Source organism: Lepidochelys olivacea (genome assembly GCF_965140295.1).
Source record: "Lepidochelys olivacea isolate rLepOli2 genome assembly, chromosome: 7".
NCBI lineage: Eukaryota > Metazoa > Chordata > Testudines > Cheloniidae > Lepidochelys > Lepidochelys olivacea.
The window spans coordinates 125,563,494-125,584,099 of record NC_140417.1 but is presented as its reverse complement, the minus strand read 5'-3'; the positions used below and the strand labels follow the sequence as shown (position 1 = coordinate 125,584,099).

At 60.7% G+C, this 20,606-nt stretch overlaps 1 protein-coding gene across 4 annotated transcripts in view; it reads right to left on the bottom strand.

Moving 5' to 3' along the window:
* R3HCC1L (R3H domain and coiled-coil containing 1 like) overlaps positions 1 to 3,535 on the bottom strand; it is a 54,385-nt gene extending 50,850 nt beyond the window's left edge. Inside the window, exon 1 of one of the 4 annotated variants that reach the window (XM_084635640.1) lies at positions 3,479 to 3,535. The gene's annotated coding sequence lies outside the window, so the exon portion shown is untranslated. Of the gene's footprint in view, positions 1 to 1,251; positions 1,409 to 2,634; positions 2,962 to 3,478 lie in introns of those variants that run through there. The other 3 variants (XM_084635643.1, XM_084635641.1, XM_084635644.1) reach the window with 3 other exon arrangements.
* Positions 3,536 to 20,606: the final 17,071 nt, after the last annotated feature.

The following is a 20,606-nucleotide window of genomic DNA, read 5'->3' as shown; positions in this document are numbered from 1 at the left end:
ATCATGGCGCTCTGGAGAGGAGTGAAAAACGTAAAGGAGGTACTGATTTTCTATCCGAGAAAGAACAGTAACCCCAGCCCCCATCGTATGGCAAATCCAATTGCAATCCCTAGTGAAAGAATGGAACAAAAACCAAAGAGACTCTGCAAACGTAGAGTGACAGCCATGGGGGTTATCCAGAACACAAGTTATTTCACTAGGATTACTGGCCAGAGCTTTTGAACAAGCACAGTAGACACAATTTAACTGACCACCAGGGTATCGTTTGACACTTGAATAATGAATTATAATTAAATTTGCAGATGAGCTGGAGCAGAGAGGTGTTGCAAACACCAGAAAGCACAGATAAATAATTCAAACCAACCTAGCAAGGTTAGAAATACAGGAGAATTCAGCTTGGAAAAGTGTAGTGAAAACAGCCCAATGCAGACATTCACTGGGACAGCTGAGAAATACACGGGGCGATGCTGAAAGCATCTGAGTTATTTCAGGCTGCAGAGGCAGCTCAAGCTCCGCATCCTGAATGCCGTGATCCAGCCAGGCCCTTCAGTACCAACCTGTTCTGGCAAATGGGAGAATTCAGAGAAAAGCACCAGAAATGATGAAAGAGGCTGGAGGGAGGATGCTCAAGGAGAGGCTGCATGACCACGAAGACAACCTCCCCTCTCTCCACCCCCTCCAAAATCCTCCTCACTGGCACACGATGCCTCAGCCATGGCGTCCCCCCGCACCTTGAATTTGATCACAGAGGGCTCCTCACCCAGCAGACAAAGGTCTAACGAGATCCAGTGGCTGGAAGCTGAAGCTAGACAAATTCAGACTGGAAATAAGGGGCACATTGTAACAAAGGGTAACTAACCATTGGAACAATTTACCAAGGGCCATGGTGGATTCTCCATCACTGGCCATTTTTCAGTCAAGATGGGATGTTTTGCTCTAGTTCCATCAGGAATGAATCCAGGGCAGCTCTCTGGCCTGGGCTGCACAGGGGGTCAGAGCAGACAATCACTATGGTCCCTCAGCCTTAGAATCTGTGCTCCCCAAGGCGCTGAGCGTGGATCCCCGGACATGCCTCACACAGCCCCTGCCTGCATCTCTTACCAGGTCACTTTTCGGATCTGTTCCCTCCACCCTCCTGGCACCAGCTCCATGCCTCCTTCACCTCCTCCCCGCACAAAGGCTTCCACACGGCCGGGCCGGCCTGCACCAGGCTCCTAGAGCCTGCAGACCAAAGCCCCTGCCTCACCTCACCCAGAATCCTGCTGATGCTCCATTCCTGTTTGCTGCATGCAGAAGGCCCTGATCACCCCTATGCCGGGGCAATGCAAAGGGGAGGAGCTCATCCCAGCCCCAAAGAGCTGCCAGCAACCTCACGGAGAACAGAACCCCGTGAGCATGACAAACAGGAAGAGGAGGGAGTCTGAAAGCAACGGTAAGCCCCAGGGCTGCACACAACTGGAGGCCCCAACTCCCCCCTGCGACAAGGGGGGACTTAACAAAGACTTAGACAGCTACCAAGAGGCACCCCTGCCTTAGAGCCCGTGGGAGCTTAGCTTCCAACACCACTCACTGGTCTTTGCTGGGAGACCTTCCGACTGACACCCTGTACCGGCTCGCTGCCATGGCACATCAGGCTAAGGGAGGAAGTGCTTTGGGCAGGGACCCAGGCAACGTGTGGTCTGGGAGGCCCCAGGCACAGGGTAGGGTGCTGTAAGAATGAGCAGATTAAAAGAGCAAAATCTGTATAACTTGGCAACTGACAACACAGACAGGACAGCAGCAGCCCACTCGCCCTGCCTGCCGCCTGGGGCCCCGCCAGATCTCACCGCCAGCCAGGACAAGCCCTAAAATGCTGCAGGAGGTAACACTTCCCCCGGGGTTAGGGCTCAGTCCCCGCCCCGCCACCTCCTTCACAGGAGGCGTGGAGCAGGGGTTGCCTGCTTGTGGTCAAAGAGCCCCCGGCTGCATCCCAGGTGCAGGCCTGTCACCCTCTTGTCTTGGCCACCTCCCAGGCCGGGCGATTCCCTTCTGCCTCCCTAACTGACCCGCACCACTTCCCCTTCCTCTCCTCACCGCAGGGATGGCGATGCCATGCCCTGCTGAACAGCCGCCAGGCCCTTCTTTGAAGGTACAGCTCCCCGGGGTGAGCGATTCCTACCACAACCCCGGGGTCTTCATAACACACCAGCAAAGCCTTCGAGCTCTGTACATGAGCGGCTCTAGAAGGGCAGAGGACCACCACTTTCAGGAGTCCTGCCAACTACAGTCCTTGTACCACGCACACTTCACACGGGCTGCTGGCACTGCTCCGGCCCCAGTTCCAGAGCAGGGGCTGGCGGCTGCCTGCACCGCCCACCCCCGCCTCAGGCCCCCCACGCCGGGGGCTGCCTGCACCCCCCACGCCGGGGGCTGCCTGCACCCCCCACGCCGGGGGCTGCCTGCACCCCCCACGCCGGGGGCTGCCTGCACCCCCCACGCCGGGGGCTGCCTGCACCCCCCACGCCGGGGGCTGCCTGCACCCCCCACGCCCACCTCATCCCCTCCATACTGGGGGCTCCCTGCACTGCCCACCCCCGCCTCAGGCCCCCCACGCCGGGGGCTGCCTGCATTGCCCCCCCATTCTGTCTCACGCACCCCGGACGAGGGCTGCCGGCTCTGCCCAGACATCCTGGCTCAGCGCCCAAAGCGCTGCTGTGATTTCAGGGCTCCCCCGTGCAGCCCGTGGCCTGTCCGCAGGTGCTGCGGAGCCCTGGCCCCCCGGCGGGCCCAGGCCACGGGAGGGGCAGTTCCCGAGGGCCCAGGCCAGGGTGGCGACTGGAGGGGAGACCAGGGCTGGCAGGAGACCGTGAGAACCGGAGCCGGGCGGGCAGACGGTTTACGGGGGAGAGGGAGCCTGGAGCGGCAGGGGAGCAGCGGAGTCACGGAGCTCTTGGGGGTCAAGGGGCTCCCCCCATCCCGCTGGCTCTGTGACCACCCCTCTGGCCCGCTGCCTGGGGACAGCCTGGCCCGAGGGGAAAGGACCCCTTCCGGGGGGGGGAGGCGCAGCTCGGGGGCCCCTTCGCGGGGCGGGGGGGGAGGGGCCGCAGCTCGGGGGCCCCTTCCCGGGGCGGGGGGGGAGGGGCCGCAGCTCGGGGGCCCCTTCCCGGGGCGGGGGGGGAGGGGCCGCAGCTCGGGGGCCCCTTCCCGGGGCGGGGGGGGAGGGGCCGCAGCTCGGGGGCCCCTTCCCGGGGCGGGGGGGGAGGGGCCGCAGCTCGGGGGCCCCTTCCCGGGGCGGGGGGGGAGGGGCCGCAGCTCGGGGGCCCCTTCCCGGGGCGGGGGGGGAGGGGCCGCAGCTCGGGGGCCCCTTCGCCCCCCAGCGCCGGCGCCCCGCGATCCGCCCGGGGGGGGCCGTGGCGGGGGCCCGGGGGGCAGGATCGGGGGTCTGGGGGAGGTGAAGCCCTGGGGGCGGGGCGCGGGGGGGTCCGGGGGGGGCGGTTACCAGATGACCGAACCGGGGTCGCCGCCGCCGCTGCGTCCTGCCGCCGCTTCCGCTTCCGCCCGCCGCGGGGGGTGATGGGAAATGTAGTGTCTGCCCCGCCCCCAGCCACTCGGGGGGGGTGACCCCAGCCCCTCCCCCGCTTCCCCAGAGACTCGGGGGGCGACCCCAGCCCCTCCCCCTCACCTCCAGAGACTTGGGGGGGCGACCCCAGCCCCTCCCCCCGCCCCCAGAGACTTGGGGGGCGACCCCAGCCCCTCCCCCGCCCCCAGACACTCGGGGGGCGACCCCAGCCCCTCCCCCGCTTCCGCAGAGACTCGGGGGCAACCCCAGCCCCTCCCCCACTCCCAGAGACTCGGGGGGCGACCCCAGCCCCTCCCCCCGCCCCCAGAGACTTGGGGGGCGACCCCAGAGACTTGGGGAGGTGACCCCAGCCCCTCCCCCCGCCTCCAGAGACTTGGGGGGCGACCCCAGCCCCTCCCCCGCCCCCAGACACTCGGGGGGCGACCCCAGCCCCTCCCCCGCTTCCGCAGAGACTCGGGGGCAACCCCAGCCCCTCCCCCACTCCCAGAGACTCGGGGGGCGACCCCAGCCCCTCCCCCCGCCCCCAGAGACTTGGGGGGCGACCCCAGCCCCTCCCCCGCCCCCAGACACTCGGGGGGCGACCCCAGCCCCTCCCCCGCTTCCGCAGAGACTCGGGGGCAACCCCAGCCCCTCCCCCACTCCCAGAGACTCGGGGGGCGACCCCAGCCCCTCCCCCCGCCCCCAGAGACTTGGGGGGCGACCCCAGAGACTTGGGGAGGTGACCCCAGCCCCTCCCCCCGCCTCCAGAGACTTGGGGGGCGACCCCAGAGACTTGGGGGGGCGACCCCAGCCCCTCCCCCCGCCCCCAGAGACTTGGGGGGCGACCCCAGCCCCTCCCCTGCTTCCCCAGAGACTTGGGGGCGACCCCAGCCCCTCCCCCGCCCCCAGACACTCGGGGGGCGACCCCAGCCCCTCCCCCGCTTCCGCAGAGACTCGGGGGGCGACCCCAGCCCCTCCCCCTCACCTCCAGAGACTTGGGGGGGCGACCCCAGCCCCTCCCCCGCTTCCCCAGAGACTCGGGGGGCGACCCCAGCCCCTCCCCCTCACCTCCAGAGACTTGGGGGGGCGACCCCAGCCCCTCCCCCCTCCCCCAGAGACTTGTGGGGCGACCCCAGCCCCTCCCCCCGCCCCCAGAGACTTGGGGGGCGACCCCAGAGACTTGGGGAGGTGACCCCAGCCCCTCCCCCCGCCTCCAGAGACTCAGGGGGCGACCCCAGCCCCACCCTTTTGATTTGCAGCTCTGTGGGGGGCAGGGCCCAGCCTCCCCCCGGGAGCGTTCGGGGCAGAGGGCTGGACTCGGGCGCCTCGCTCTGCATCGGCAACAGCTGCCAGGCCCACAGGCCCCTGGCAGGCAGTGGGGGGCTTGTCTCACCTGGGCCTGCCCGCCCCCACCCAGGGGCTCTCAGGGGCACCCAGAAACGGGGGATCCGGGTGTCTCGATGCCACGATAACGACCCTGCTCTGAGAGCAGGAGCCTGAAGGCCCGGGGCACACGAGGGCCCCCCGGGGCGGACAGGGCCCAGCGATCATCACCCCAAACAGGCCGACCCAGTGTGTCGGAAAGGCTGTCGGGGTTCGGAGTGCATGCTCTCTCCAGGAAGGGTCTGGTAACCAGACACCCCCGGCCGCTTCCTTTCTGCCATTGGCTCCTTCCTTTGCCCCCATAGACCCTTGTTAGGGTTAAACCCATTTCCCACTTGGAGTGAAAGGGCCGAGCCATGTTCTCTGGGGTCCTGTAGGGTCAGAATTCAGAGTGCAACTCCAGGCTCCCTCCCTGACCTGCCCAGCGCTGCCCGGGGGCACCAGCTCTGGCAGAGGTCAGGGTTTTGCCAGGCTCTGCAGGGCTTTTGGGTGAAGGAGGTTTGGATGATCCCACAGCTCCTGGGTGTCGGGAAGCCTGAGAGTCTGCAGAGATCGCTCCATCTCTGTCTCCACAGCCCCTCAGACCTGCAGCGCAGCCCGGGGCAGGTCCCACTGGCTCTGACAGGCCTCATGGGGCTGGACAGTGCTTTCGTTCCTGCTGCTGCCAAGGCCGCCAGCCGACTCCCTGCTCAGCGAGGCTCCGGGAGGCCAGCTCCAGCCACTGCCCCTCGCACTGCACCTGAGTACGAGCCTGGGTACTGGGCACCTGGGTACTGGCCTTCAGGCTCCCCACTGAGCCAGACTGACCACCAAGGGGAGCCCGGTCGTTACTGATCCAAATGGGGATGGGGGGGCCTGGGGAAGGGGTCTGAGCGGGGCGGGGAAGGCAGAGAGCAACCAGAGGAAAGGCTCCATTCTCAGAGTGTCTGGGGGAACCCCAAGCCCCTTCCTGCCAGGTAGGCTCGGAGTTGGCTGGCTTCAGGACACCACCCCCCTTTAGCCCTTAGCCGGTGTCTCCTGCGTGCAGATTGCTCGCTCAGCCTCCCAGCAGAGAGGGGCAGTGACGGGGCCAAGGCCACCATGGGCCTGTCACCAAGCCCCTAGGCTGCCCCTCCCTCCCCAAGCCCTGGGCCGGTGTGGTGAGGTCACCCTGTGCTGGGGGTGCGGGGAGCTGCTCACACCTCCCTGCCGGAAGCTCCGGGTTGCTCTGGCCCCATTCCCTGCTTTCCGGTGTGCAGAGCGGAGAGGGTTTAATAGACTTGCAGGCCGAAGGAGCACTTCTCTGACCCGCATGGCACCCAGAGGGCTGCCCCACCATTCCCGGGGAACAAGAGCAGCTCTTCCTGAGAGCCTCTGCCCCGCCAAAGCGAGTGCTCAGTCACGGGGCCAGGTTTGCTGCCCTTGCTCCTTCCACTGATTGCAGCGGATGCAGCGCTGCTCGCGCCTGGGACCGGCAGAGCCACTCTCGCCGGGAGTCGCTCTGGGGTCTGCCAGGAGCGGGGCTACAAATGAGAAAGCGATAACGGCCCCAGCCAGCACCTGGCCCAGCCTCCTGCTTCCCAGCTCCTTGTGCACCAAGGCAGATGTCAAGCCCAAGGAGGGTCCATGTGAGACCAGGCCTGCGAGGCTCCCTACGGGACTCTGTCTGTCCCCACCGAGGCTCCACCGGCTCACAGATCACAGCAAGTTTGTCCTGGATTCAGCCTCTCAATTCCCCCCGTTCTGGGGGCTTTGAGAAGAGCCATGGAGGAGTCCTGCCAATAAGGCCTGGAGTCCTGGGGGTGGGTTGGCAGACCCCAGCCTGCATATTCAGCAAGGGAGCAGTGTCCCCAGGCCTTGGGCATTCGGGTTGTCCCGAGGCATCCCCGTGGCTGGTGCTTTAGGGCCCTGCTCCCAGGGACCCCCTGCAGCCTGGGCTGTCACACTTGGTGTCTCACTGGCATTGTCCAACTTAAAACTACAGTCAGGCACCCACCCCTCCCCCTGCCAGCCACCCACTGCAGGGGTCCCCAGAGCTCCCCAGGGAAAGGGCCGTAGGGGGGTCACACTGCAGGCACTTCCCACTGAATCCCAGCCACCAGCTATCCTGGGCATGGATGGTACAGGCAGTGAGTGCGAGGCACACAATGCAGGGCCCCCAATTCTCCCCCTTGGGAAGGCATGGCTGTGACACTCTATCGCAGGGGAACACCCTGCACCCCCACGTTCATCCTGATAATATGATTGTCCGGTATCCAGTGCAAAGTTTGTCATGTCGGGTGTCTTCGGAAGGCTGAGCAGTGGTGCTATAGTGATGTTATAGGTCGTAATTTAATGTATAATAGTTATGAGGCTGAAAATGTGTCCTCACAGCTTAAAACAGGCCCAGGCAAAACTCTCCAGGAGCAGAGGGGCCGTTCACCCCTCGTCAGGACATGTATGGGACAAACCCAGCCCAGCTTCCCAGGAACAAAGGACACTGGCCTAGGCAGCAAAAAGGCTCTGTTGGACTCTCCAGTGAGTCACCCCCATTCCCTTGGTCAGGTGGGGACTGCGGTGAGGTAATGCTCCCCTGACTCTGAAGGGGGGGGCAAAGCCAAGGGGAAAGAAAGAACACAATAAAAGGGAGAGACATTTGCCATGTTTCCTCTCTCTTCCACCTCCATCTACAGACAGCACCACCAAGCGACTGAAGCGCTGATCAAAGGGGAAAGCCTGGCTGAAGGGCAACCAGCCAGCCCATCCACTGGGCCCTCCGTCCTTTCAGTGCCACCACCTAGCCCCACCTACCCATCCACCGGGCCCCCCATTCTCCCAGTGCCACCACCCGGCCTTGCATGCCCATCACTGGGCCCCCGTCCTCCCAGTGCCACCACCCGGCCCTGCCTGTCCATCACTGGGCCCCCCCATCCTCCCAGTGCCACCACCCGGCCCAGCCTGCCCATCACTGCGCCCCCATCCTCCCAGTGCCACCACCCGGCCCTGCCTGTCCATCACTGGGCCCCCGTCCTCCCACTGCCACCACCCGGCCCTGCCTGTCCATCACTGCACCCCCGTCCTCCCAGTGCCACCACCCGGCCCTGCCTGTCCATCACTGCACCCCCATCCTCCTAGTGCCACCACCCAGCCCTGCCTGCCCATCCACCAGGGCCCCATACTCCCAGGGCCACCACCCGGCCTTGCATGCCCATCACTGGGCCCCCGTCCTCCCAGTGCCACCACCCAGCCCTGCCTGTCCATCACTGGGCCCCCCCATCCTCCCAGTGCCACCATCCGGCCCTGCCTCCCATCACTGGGCCCCCGTCCTCCCAGTGCCACCACCTGGCCCTGCCTGCCCATCACTGTGCCCCCTCATCCTCCCAGTGCCACCACCCGGCCCTGCCTGCCCATCACTGCACCCCCGTCCTCCCAGTGCCACCACCCGGCCCTGCCTGCCCATCACTGCGCCCCCATCCTCCCAGTGCCACCACTCAGGTCAGCCCCTGTGTCCTCCCAGTGCTCATTGCCCAGCCCAGCTCCCTGTTCTCCCAGTGCCAACCAATCACCCCCCGACACATAGAATCATAGAATCATAGAATATCAGGGTTGGAAGGGACCCCAGAAGGTCATCTAGTCCAACCTCCTGCTCAAAGCAGGACCAATTCCCAGTTAAATCATCCCAGCCAGGGCTTTGTCAAGCCTGACCTTAAAAACCTCTAAGGAAGGAGATTCTACCACCTCCCTAGGTAATGCATTCCAGTGTTTCACCACCCTCTTAGTGAAAAAGTTTTTCCTAATATCCAATCTAAACCTCCCCCCCTGCAACTTGAGACCATTACTCCTCGTTCTGTCATCTGCTACCATTGAGAACAGTCTAGAGCCATCCTCTTTGGAACCCCCTTTCAGGTAGTTGAAAGCAGCTATCAAATCCCCCCTCATTCTTCTCTTCTGCAGGCTAAACAATCCCAGCTCCCTCAGCCTCTCCTCATAACTCATGTGTTCCAGTCCCCTAATCATTTTTGTTGCCCTTCGCTGGACTCTCTCCAATTTATCCACATCCTTTTTGAAGTGTGGGGCCCAAAACTGGACACAGTACTCCAGATGAGGCCTCACCAATGTCGAATAGAGGGGAACGATCACGTCCCTCGATCTGCTCGCTATGCCCCTACTTATACATCCCAAAATGCCATTGGCCTTCTTGGCAACAAGGGCACACTGCTGACTCATATCCAGCTTCTCGTCCACTGTCACCCCTAGGTCCTTTTCCGCAGAACTGCTGCCTAGCCATTCGGTCCCTAGTCTGTAGCTGTGCATTGGGTTCTTCCGTCCTAAGTGCAGGACCCTGCACTTATCCTTATTGAACCTCATCAGATTTCTTTTGGCCCAATATATGGTTGGCACCACCACTCAGCTTGGCTCCCTGTCCACCCGCCTCACATGCAGATTTCAAGGCTCATATATCCCGGCAGGGAAGTGTGACGAAGCGGGACTGTTCTTAATGGTTCCTCTGAATAGTGTGGGGGTGCCTCAGTTTCCCCTAGGCAGTTCTTAAGTATCTAGGGGGTGGGATAAGGGTGTATGATCATTGCAGAGCCCTAGAGGGCAGGTGTGTGCAGGGGTCTGGACACAGACAATGGCCGACACCCTGTTTCCTGGCCACTGATGGCCTGGGCCTTCCCCCCTGCAAGGTGAGAGCTAAAGGGTTGGAGAACAAAGGAATCAGGTGACCTCCTGGCCCGGGGAAAGGGACAAAGCCCAGAGGAGGAGGGGCTGGAGGGAGTTTCAGTTTGGGGCTGGCTGGGACATGGAGTGAAGGGCAGACGTGGTTGTCTGGCTCACTGCCCCCCAAAATGGACCCAGCTGAGGGGTCCTGTTCTCTGCACCTACAAGCTCTGTGTTAGACCATGTTCCTGTCATCTAATAAAGCTTCTGTGTTACTGGCTGGCTGAGAGTCACCTCTGACTGCGGAGTTGGGGGGCAGGACCCTCTGGCTTCCCGGACCCCCCCTGGGTGGACTTGATGTGGGAAGCGCACGGAGGGGCAGAGGATGCTGAATGCTCCGAGGTCAGACCCAGGAAGGGGGAAGCCGGGTGAGCTGTGTGTCCTGCAGACAGGCTGCTCCCAGAAAGGAGACTTCCCCAGAGTCCTGACTGGCTTCATGGGGAGCAGTTCCAGAGCATCGCCCAGGGACTCCGTGACCGGAAGTATGTTCTGTCCTGGTCCGTCCGTCCGAGGTGGCTCAGCCGCTCACCCAGTGCCAGGGAGGCTCTGAAGAGGTTAAGGACACAGCTGGCCGCCAGGCTGCGTCCCAGACCTGCTTCCTCTCTGCTCTGTAAGGGTGACAGGTCGAGAGACAGAGTGAGACATTCCCAGCACTAGCAAAGGGACTGTAACCCCTCGGCCACAAGCTTTGCTGGTGGGGCCACGTCTGGCCACCTGTCGAGTTCTTTTCCCAAAGATTCATAGATTCCAAGGCCAGAAGGGACCATTGTTGTTATAAGAATGGCCACATTGGATCAGGCCAAGGGTCCATCTAGCCCAGGATCCTGTCTTCTGACTGTGGCCAGTGCCAGTTGCTTCAGAGGGAAAGAACAGACCAGGGCAATTCTGAGTGACCATCCCCTGTCCTGCAGTCCCAGTTTCTGGCAGTCGGAGGCTAGGGACACCCAGAGCATGAGGTTGCGTCCCTGCCCATCTTGACTAGTAGCCACTGATGGACTTGTCCTCCAGGAACTTAGCTAATTCTTTTTTGAGCCTAGTTATACTTTTAGCCTTCACAACACCCCATGGCAAAGAGTTCCCCAGGCTGACCGTGTGTTGAGTGGAGAAATACTTCCTTGTGTTTGTTTTAAACCTGCTGCCCATTAATTTCATTGGGTGACCCTGGTTCTTGTGTAAGCAGGGTCTGCATGAGCTCTCCCCTGACATCTAGCCGTGAGCTGGGGGAAAAGACTTCATGAACTGACCTTGTTTGCTTAGACCCGCCCACCGTGCCTAGGTGCGCAGCATGATGGGGCGGCTTTGCCCCGGTGATCACTTTTGGCTGGTGTTGGGCTGCAAGTCACTCTGTTACTGGGTGCGGGGTAATAAAGGGGGTTATCCTGGTGGGCTTGGCAGGCCCCGACTGAGGGGTTCAGCCTGAACGGAACTGCACTCACTAAGCAGGGTGCAGGGGTGCCAAAGCGCGCTGTAAATGACACCACTTGCGCCTCCCCTCTCCACTGTGTAACGACAGAGCTGGTTACAACTCAACTGAGAGTCTCGGTTGTGTCACTAGAGCTGCAATCACTGATGTAAATAACCTGGTGTGCATGATAGACCTGGGCTGGGACCTGCCCACCCCGCACTACAGTGGGGCTCCCCTACTAACAGCTAAAATCACGCCGAGCTGTGGTAAGTGGTGGAGATGACAGGCACATAGTCCAAACCAGAGCTTCTAGGTACAAACAGGACCCCACAGTCAGGTCCTTCTGGGGGGCAGGGAGATTAGATCCCAGACTTGGGGGCTCCCTCCTCTTCCCCAGCCAACTCCAAACTGGAAAAACTCTCCAGCCATCTCCCCCAGCCTCTCCCCAGCTCCTCCTCCAGCCTTTGTCCAATTTCCTCGGCAGAAGGTGTCACCCAGCCCCAACCCCGATCCTGGGCTCAGGTTACAGGCTCAGGTATCGTCCCTCAGGTGAAGTCTCTCCTCCTCAATGCAGACAGTCCCAGTAAAACTCCCCTGCAACATCCCAGGTCAAATCTGTCCCACTCCCTGCTGCGTCACGGGGGCTCAAGCTGGTTCTCTTCTGTGTTGTCAGAAGGACCCCCTAGATGTTGGACCCGTCCCTTGTTGCTGCTGACTCCACCTGGCAGCAGGGTGCCACGTACATTATAACACTTCCTTATTCACTTGCTCCATACCCATCAGGATTTTACAGACTTCTATAACCTGGGCAGTCTCAGACTTTTTAATCTCTCCTCGTACAGAAGCTGGATCATTTTTGTTGCCCTTCTCTGTCTTTTCCAATTCTAATATATCTTCTTTGAGACGGAGCGACCAGAACCGCATGCAGTATTCAAAGTGTGGGCATATCGTAGCTTTATATAGAGACCTTATTATATTTTCTGCCTGATTATCTCTCCCTTTCCTAAGGGTTCCTAGCATCCTGGTCGCTTTTTTGACGGCTGCTGCACATTGAGCAGATGTTTTCAGAGAACTCTCCACAGTGACTCCAAGATCTCTTGCTTGAGTGGGAACAGCTCATTTAGATGCTATCATGTTGTATGTATAGTCGGGATGATGTTTTCCAATGTGTATTACTTTGCATTTGTCAACATTGAATTTAATTTTATTACCCAGTCACCCAGTTTTGTGAGATCCTTTTGTAACTCTTCACAGTCTGCTTTGGGCTTAACTATCTTGAGTAATTTAATATTGTCTGCAAACTTTGTCATCTCACTGTTTACCCCTTTTTCCAGACCATTTGTGAATATATTGAACGGGACTGGTCCAGTACAGATCCTTGGGGAACCCTGCTATTTACTTTCTCCACTGTAAACACTGACCACTTATTTACCCTTTGTTTCCTATTTTCTAACCAGTTACTGATCCCTGAGAGGACCTTCCCTCTTATCCTGTGACTGCCTACTTTGCTTAAGAGCCTTTGGTGAGCGATCCTGTCAAAGGCTTTCTGAAAGTCCATGTACACGATATCCACTGGATCCCCCTGGTCCACATGCTTCTTGACCCCCTCAGAGAATTCTAGTAGATTGGTGAGGCATGATTTCCCTTTACAAAAACCATGTTGACTCTTCCCCAACATATTGTGCTCATCTGTGTGTGTGATAATTTTGTTCTTTAGTTTCAACCAGTTGCCCTGGCACAGAAGTCAGGCTCACCAGCCTGTCATTGCCAGGATCGCCTTGGAGCCTTTTGTAAAAATCTGTGTTACATGAGCTCTCCTCCAGTCACCTGGTACAGATGCTAATTGAAGCAATAGGTTACACACCACAGCTAGTTGTTCTGCAATTTCATATTTGAGTTCCTTCATCTGGTCTTGGTGATTTATTACTGTTTAGTTTATCAGTGTGTTCCAAAACCTCCTCTATTGACACTTCAGCCTGGGACAGTTCCTCAGCTTGTCACCTAAAAAGACTGGCTGAGGTGTGGGGATCTCCCTCGCACCCTCAGCCGTGAAGACAGAGGCAAAGAATTCATTTAGCTTCTCTGCAATGGCCTTGTCTGCGTGGAGCGCTCCTTTACCACCTCGATTGTCCAGTGGCTGCACTGATTGTTTGGCAGCTTCCTGCTTTTGATGTACTTAAAAATATTTTTGCAGTTAGTCTTTTTCTTTTCAGATTCTTTCTTGGCCTGCCTCATTATACTTTTACACTTGACTTGCCAGAGTTTATGCTCCTTTCTACTTTCCTCCTGGGATTTGACTTCCAATTTTTAAAGGATGCCTTTTTGCATCTAGCTGCCTCTTTTACTCTGCCAGTCTCGTTTGGTCTGATCTCCTGTACAACACAGGCCATAGAATTTCCCCAAAATAATTCCTAGAGCAGATCTTAGAAATACATCCCATCTTGATTTCAAAATTGTCCGTGATGAAAAATCCACCACCACCCTTGGTAAACTGTTCCACTGGTTAATTACCCTCCCTGTTAAACATGTACACCTTGTTTCCAGTCTGAACTTATCTGGCTTCAGCTTCCAGGCATGGGATCGGGTTAGACTTTTCTCTGCTAGATTGAAGAGCCCAGTATTAAATATTTGTTCCTCAGGTAGGTACTTATAGACTGCAATCAAGTAACTCTTTAGCTTTCTCTTTGTTAAGCTAAATAGACAGAGCTCCTTGAGTCTGTCACTATAAGGCAAGTTTCTAATCCTTTAATCACTCCTGTGGCTCTTCTCTGACCCCTCTCCGATTTATCAACATCCTCCTTGAACTGTGGACACCAGAATTGGACACAGGATCCCAGCAGTGGTCGCACCAGTGCAAAATCCAGAGGGAAAATCACCTCTCTGCTCCTACTCAAGAGTCCCCTGTTTATACATCCCAGGATCGCATTCGCTGTTCTCGCCACAGCAGCATACTGGGCGCTCCTGTTCAGCCAATTACCCATCACAATCCCCAGACCTGCTTCAGAGTCACGGCTTGCCAGGCCAGAGCCCCCAGCCTGGAGGTGTGGCTGGCGTTCTTTGTTCCCAGATCTAGACATTTACATTTAGCTGTATTCAAATGCCTGCTGTTTGCTTGTGCCCAGTTTACCAAGAGATCCAGGTCGCTCTGTATCAGTGACTCATCCTCTGCATTATTTACCACTCCCCCAATTTTTGTGTCATCTGCAAACGTTAGCAGTGATGATTTTCTTCCAGTCGTTGATAAGCATGTTAAATAGGATAGGGCCAAGAACCAACCCTTGTAGGACCCCAATGGAGACAGGCCTGATCAATGACGATTCCCCAGTTACAGTGACATTTGGAGACCTGTCAGTTAGCCAGTGTTTAATCCATTTCATGTGGGTCAGGTTCATTTTAGATCATTCTCATTTTTTAATTAAAAGGTCTCATGCTACCAAGTCAAAGTATTACCTCTTTCAGCCAATCTTGTCATAGCATCAAAAAATGTTATCAAGTTAGTTTGATGGGATCTATTTTCCATAAACCCCTGCTGATTAGCTTTAATTATATCACCTTCCTTTAATTTTTTATTAATTGGGTCCATATCAGCTGCTCCATTATCTTAAACATTTGTACAACATTAGCTTTCTTCCCATCTTCTGGAACTTCCCTAGTGCTCCAGGACTTATTGACAATAAACATGAATGGCCCAGCCAGCTCCTCAGCCAGCTCTTTTAAAACTCTTAGATGTAAGTTATCTGGACCTGCTAATTTAAAAATGTCTGACTTTGGCAGCTGCTGCTTAACATCCTTGTGAGATACCAGTGGAATGGAAGGAGTGGTAGCATATGCTATGACTACATCAATTATTTTTTTCCCAAATACAGAACAGAAATGTGCATTGAACACATCTGCCTTTTCTGCACTACTCTTTGGTGTCAAGCTGCAAAAAGCCCGTGCCCCACAGGAATGCAAACCTGCTGGGGAATCCCCTGGAGCTGCTGGCCAGCTCCCTGAGCTGCTCTGCTTAGATATCTCATAGCCCCCTTCCTTCTGCCTGTCTTGTAGCCAGCTGTGACTGCAAAGGCCTGCGGTAGGGCTGGGTTCATTCAGGAAAGGCACAGGAGGACTGGGCTAGCACATACTGCTTTCCTCTGTACTACAGGGCTGCTCACCAAGTGTACTGCACTCCGTAAGTCTTGTTGTTGTAGGGTCTACTCCAAGTCCTGCAGCCTGGTTTGTTGTCTGACAGTCCCCCAGGAGGACTGGGGCGGTGCATGGTAGGGTTTCCTGGGGGGGCTGGGAGCAGAGTGTTCTGGAGACACCCCACTCTGTGGATTCCCATGGATTTTGGCTGGCAGGGTGTGTGGTCAGGGCGGTGTTGGGGGGCTGCCATGCAGTCTGTGCATGTCCTGGCTGATGAGGAGTCTGTCCCAGCCACCTGCAGGGTGATAGGCCCCCTGGCTGTGGAGGGGCTGGCGTTCACCCTGGGCAGAGGGCTGCCTGCCCCACACGCCGTATGGGCTGATGTGGGACATGAGTCCTTGCACCAGCTCCTACCAGGAGACACAGCCCAGCCTCTGAATGTTGGGTGGGGCTGCCGGAGAGCCTGGCTGCAGGGGTGCCTCGGGGGAGCTAGCCGCCCTGCGGCCGGCAGTGCGAGGGTGGCCGCTGGCCGCATGCCCTTGGCGCCAGCAGGGCTGCAGTTTGCTGCCTTGTGCTGCTGGGGTGGCGATGCGACGGGACCTGCCTGTCCGTCCGTCTGTCCTGCGACCCCCGGCAGCACAGCAGCCATGGGGCTCTGAGCAGTCGGGCCTGGGTGGTGGCTACAGCCCGGCGCCCGGGTTGCGGCTCTGGGCCCAGGCACAGCAGGCTGGCGAGCAGGTCGGGGGGTCTCGGAGGTCCTGTCCCACCCCCCAGGCTGGGCGCGGGCTCCCCATGGGCACGGCACAGCCCACAGCTCGGACTGCAGGGCTGGCGACGGGAGTCTCCTCCCTCCGGCCCTGCGCTCCTTGCTGCTGCGGGGCCTTGGGGGGAGAGCGCGCCCCTGCCCCAGCCCCTCTCCCGTCCCCGTGGCCTGGAGGCAGCCCTGAGCCACCCCCAGGTGCCCCCTGGCGCCGGGGCCCCCACGGCTTGTGCCCTGGAGGCAGGCCTGGGGCTGGCACCGGTGCAGGGCCCAGGCCCGGCTCCACCTCGCCGGCAGGTTTCATTTCAGCGGGAGGAAGGCTTTGCTGACGGAGCGATAAGGCCCCGTCTCGCCGCCGCGGAGAGGATGTAATAAGAGCTGCCAGCAAGATACAGCAGCTCCTCCTAATAACCCCAGTCCTGCCGCCATCGCCCCCTCCCCGGCAGGCTGGGCTCCCAGCCCCCCACGCCTGACTCTGGGCGACAGCCTCCGCACCAGCTCCCCCCGGCCCCCCGCCCCGGCTCCCCCGTCCGCCCTGACCCCCACACTGCCACCCCTGACCCATGGCACCCATCCTGCCACCTCTATACTGCCCCCCCGTACCGCCCCCAGACCCGTACCGCCCTTACTGCCACCCCCTCACCGCCCCCTGTACCAGCCCCCACCCGTACCGCCCCCCCGTACCGCCCCTACCGCCACCTCCTCACCGCCCCCCTGTACCACCCCCCACCCATACCACCCCCTACCGCCCCCCTGTACCGCCCCCCCGTACCGCCCCCTACCGCCACCTCCTCACCGCCCCCCTGTACCACCCCCCACCCGTACCGCCCCCTACCGCCCCCCTGTACCGCCCCCCCGTACCGCCCCTACTGCCACCCCCTCACCGCCCCCCTGTACCACCCCCCACCCATACCGCCCCCTACTGCCCCCCTGTACCACCCCCCCGTACCGCCCCCTACCACCACCTCCACGCCGCCCCCCTGTACCACCCCCCACCCGTACCGCCCCCTACCGCCCCCCTGTACTGCCCCCCCATACCGCCCCTACCGCCACCTCCTCACCGCCCCCCGTACCACCCCCTACCGCCCCCCTGTACCGCCCCCCCATACCGCTCCCTACCGCCACCTCCTCACCGCCCCCCTGTACCACCCCCTACCCGTACCACCCCCTACCGCCCCCCCGTACCGCCCCCTACCGCCACCTCCTCACTGCCCCCCTGTACCACCCCCCACCCGTACCGCCCCCTACCGCCCCCCCGTACCGCCCCCAGATCCGTACCGCCCCTACTGCCACCCCCTCACCGCCCCCCTGTACCACCCCAGCCCCTACCGGCCCTACCGCCACCTCCTCACCGCCCCTGTACCACCCCCCACCAGTACCGCCCCCCCATACCGCTCCCTACCGCCACCTCCTCACCGCCCCCCTGTATCACCCCCTACCCGTACCACCCCCTACCGCCCCCCTGTACCGCCCCCCCGTACCGCCCCCTACCGCCACCTCCTCACTGCCCCCCTGTACCACCCCCCACCCGTACCGCCCCCTACTGCCCCCCCGTACCGCCCCCAGACCCGTACCGCCCCTACTGCCACCCCCTCACCGCCCCCCTGTACCACCCCAGCCCCTACCGGCCCTACCGCCACCTCCTCACTGCCCCTGTACCACCCCCCACCAGTACCGCCCCCTACTGCCCCCCTGTACCACCCCTACCGCCACCTCCATACCGCCCCTCTGTCCCAAGGACCTCTACTCACTGCTGGAGCACCTCCTGCTGGCTGCTCTGGGAATTTAGCTCTGCCAGCCCGACACCTTCTTGTGGTTCCCTGGCCCGTCACCTCACTCCCTCGGGCTGTGCCCAGCCTTCTCCAGGAGCTGCAGCTTCCTCTTCACGCCGCAGCCCTCTGGCCAGGTCACTGCAGGGTTCCCCTTCCGGGGTAACATCAACGTCTTCCTTGCCACCCCCGGCCGGCCTCACATCCCCTGCCCTGGCTGACCCATGCCTGGTTCCAGCCAACCCCCCCAGTCGCTGCCCACATGGTGCCACTCGCTCAGGGGCTGGCAGGGGAAGCCAGGCCTGCCCACTCCTCTGGGTCCCAGCCCAGGGCAACCCCAAACCTTCCTGCCACTCCCCCCGACTAATTCCCCCTTTGCCTGCCCCAGGCTCACCTTCTCCCCTGCGACCCAACCCCTTTCCCCTGGGGCTGCCAGACAAACCTTCCTCCTGGCTCCAACCCCGTCTCGCCCTTGTGCCAGGGAGCGGCTGCCCCGTCCCCCCCAAAGCCCCCTCCTGGGCTCGCAGATACCCCTCCTGGTCCTTCCCAAGGGCTCTCCTCCCCGCCAGCTCGCAAGTGAACCGGCCCGTCCGGCCTGCGCTAACCCTTCAGGACGAGTGTGGGGCCCACACCCCATCACACTCACTCCCAACTGTACTGCGCGCACCCACACACACCCATACGGCACTGCACACTGCGCGCACACCCACACGGCACTGCACACACCCACACACGGCACTGCACACACCCCCACACACCCCCATCACACTCACTCCCAACTGTACTGCGCGCACCCACACACACCCACACGGCACTGCACACACACACACACACGGCACTGCACACTGCGCGCACACCCCCACACACCCCCACATGGCACTGCACACACACACACACATGCACACACACACGGCACTGCACACTGCACACACCCACACACACGGCACTGCACACTGCGCGCACACCCACACGGCACTGCACACACCCCCACACGGCACTGCACACACCCACACACACACGCATCCACACACACGGCACTGCACACACCCCCACACGGCACTGCACACACACACACACGACACTGCACACACCCCCACACACCCCCATCACACTCACTCCCAACTGTACTGCGCGCACCCACACACACACACACGGCACTGCACACTGCGCGCACACCCCCACACACCCCCACATGGCACTGCACACACACACACACATGCACACACACACGGCACTGCACACTGCACACTGCACACACCCACACACACACGGCACTGCACACACCCCCACACGGCACTGCACACACCCCCCCACACACGCACCCACACACACAGCACTGCACACACCCCCACACGGCACTGCACACACACACACACGGCACTGCACACACACACACACACACGGCACTGCACACTGCGCGCACACCCCCACACACCCCCACACGGCACTGCACACACCCACACACGGCACTGCACACACCCCCATCACACTCACTCCCAACTGTACTGCGCGCACCCACACACACCCATACGGCACTGCACACACACACACACACACGGCACTGCACACTGCGCGCACACCCACACCCCCCCACACCCACACCCCCACACGGCACTGCGCACACCCACACCCCCACACACACCCACACACCCACACGGCACTGCACCCGCACACACCCACATGGCACTGCACACACACACACACACACCGCACACACGGTACTGCACACACACACACACTCACTCCCAACTGTACTGCGCACACACACACACACGGCACTGCACACACACACACACGGCACTGCACACACACACACACGCACACGGCACTGCACACTGCACACTGCACACACCCACACCCACACGGCACTGCACACTGTGCGCACACCCACAGGGCACTGCACACACCCACACACCCCCATCACACTCACTCCCAACTGTACTGCGCGCACCCACACACACCCACACGGCACTGCACACTGCGCGCACACCCACACACGGCACTGCACACTGCACACTGCACACACCCACACACACACACGGCACTGCACACACACACACGGTACTGCACACACACACAGACACACACACAGCACTGCACACACACACACACGGCACTGCACACACCCACACATACGGCACTGCACACTGCGCGCACACCCACACCCACACCCACACCCACACACCCATCACACTCACTCCCAACTGTACTGCGCGCACACACACAGGCGCACACACACACGGCACTGCACACACACACACACAGACACACACAGAGTACTGCGCACACACACACACACCCCCACACGGCACTGCGCACACACACACAGACACACACACGGCACTGCGCACTGCGCACACCCCCCACACCGTGCTATGCACACGCGCGCACACATGGCACGGGGGGTGGCAAGCGGCAGGGCCAGCTGCTGCTAGGCAGGCCGGAGAACGGGGGGGGGGTTAAATCTCAGCGGGGGCTCAGCTCCAGGCCCACCTGCCTGCCCGCCCCTCGCCCCACTGGGGGCTCCTGTGAGCAGAGGGGGCGCTCGGGGCGGCAGTGTGTCTGACGGCCGGACAGACGGAGCGGGTGGCTGGTGTCCCTGGAGCTGGCTCCCCTTCGCCAGCATCGTGACGGAGCCATTTCCTGGGGCGCCGCGAGCTCAGCACCAGCCTCAAACGGGGCTCGGCTGCCAGCGCCGTTGTGAATGGCGCCCGAGCGGGGCGAGAACGTTCACCGGCTACGAAGGAGGCGAGGGGAGGCCAGGCGGAGCCGGGGAACAGGGACCCGCTGGCAAGCGGCAAGGGGGGTGTGACGTTATTGACCCAGTCTGGGACCGTATAGAACATCGTTGCAACCAAAGTCCTGGAGTGGCACCAAATCTTGTATAAAGGGGGTCAAATGAGGTGTCTCAGACAAGGTGATGGTTGGCTGGTTATGATTATGCTG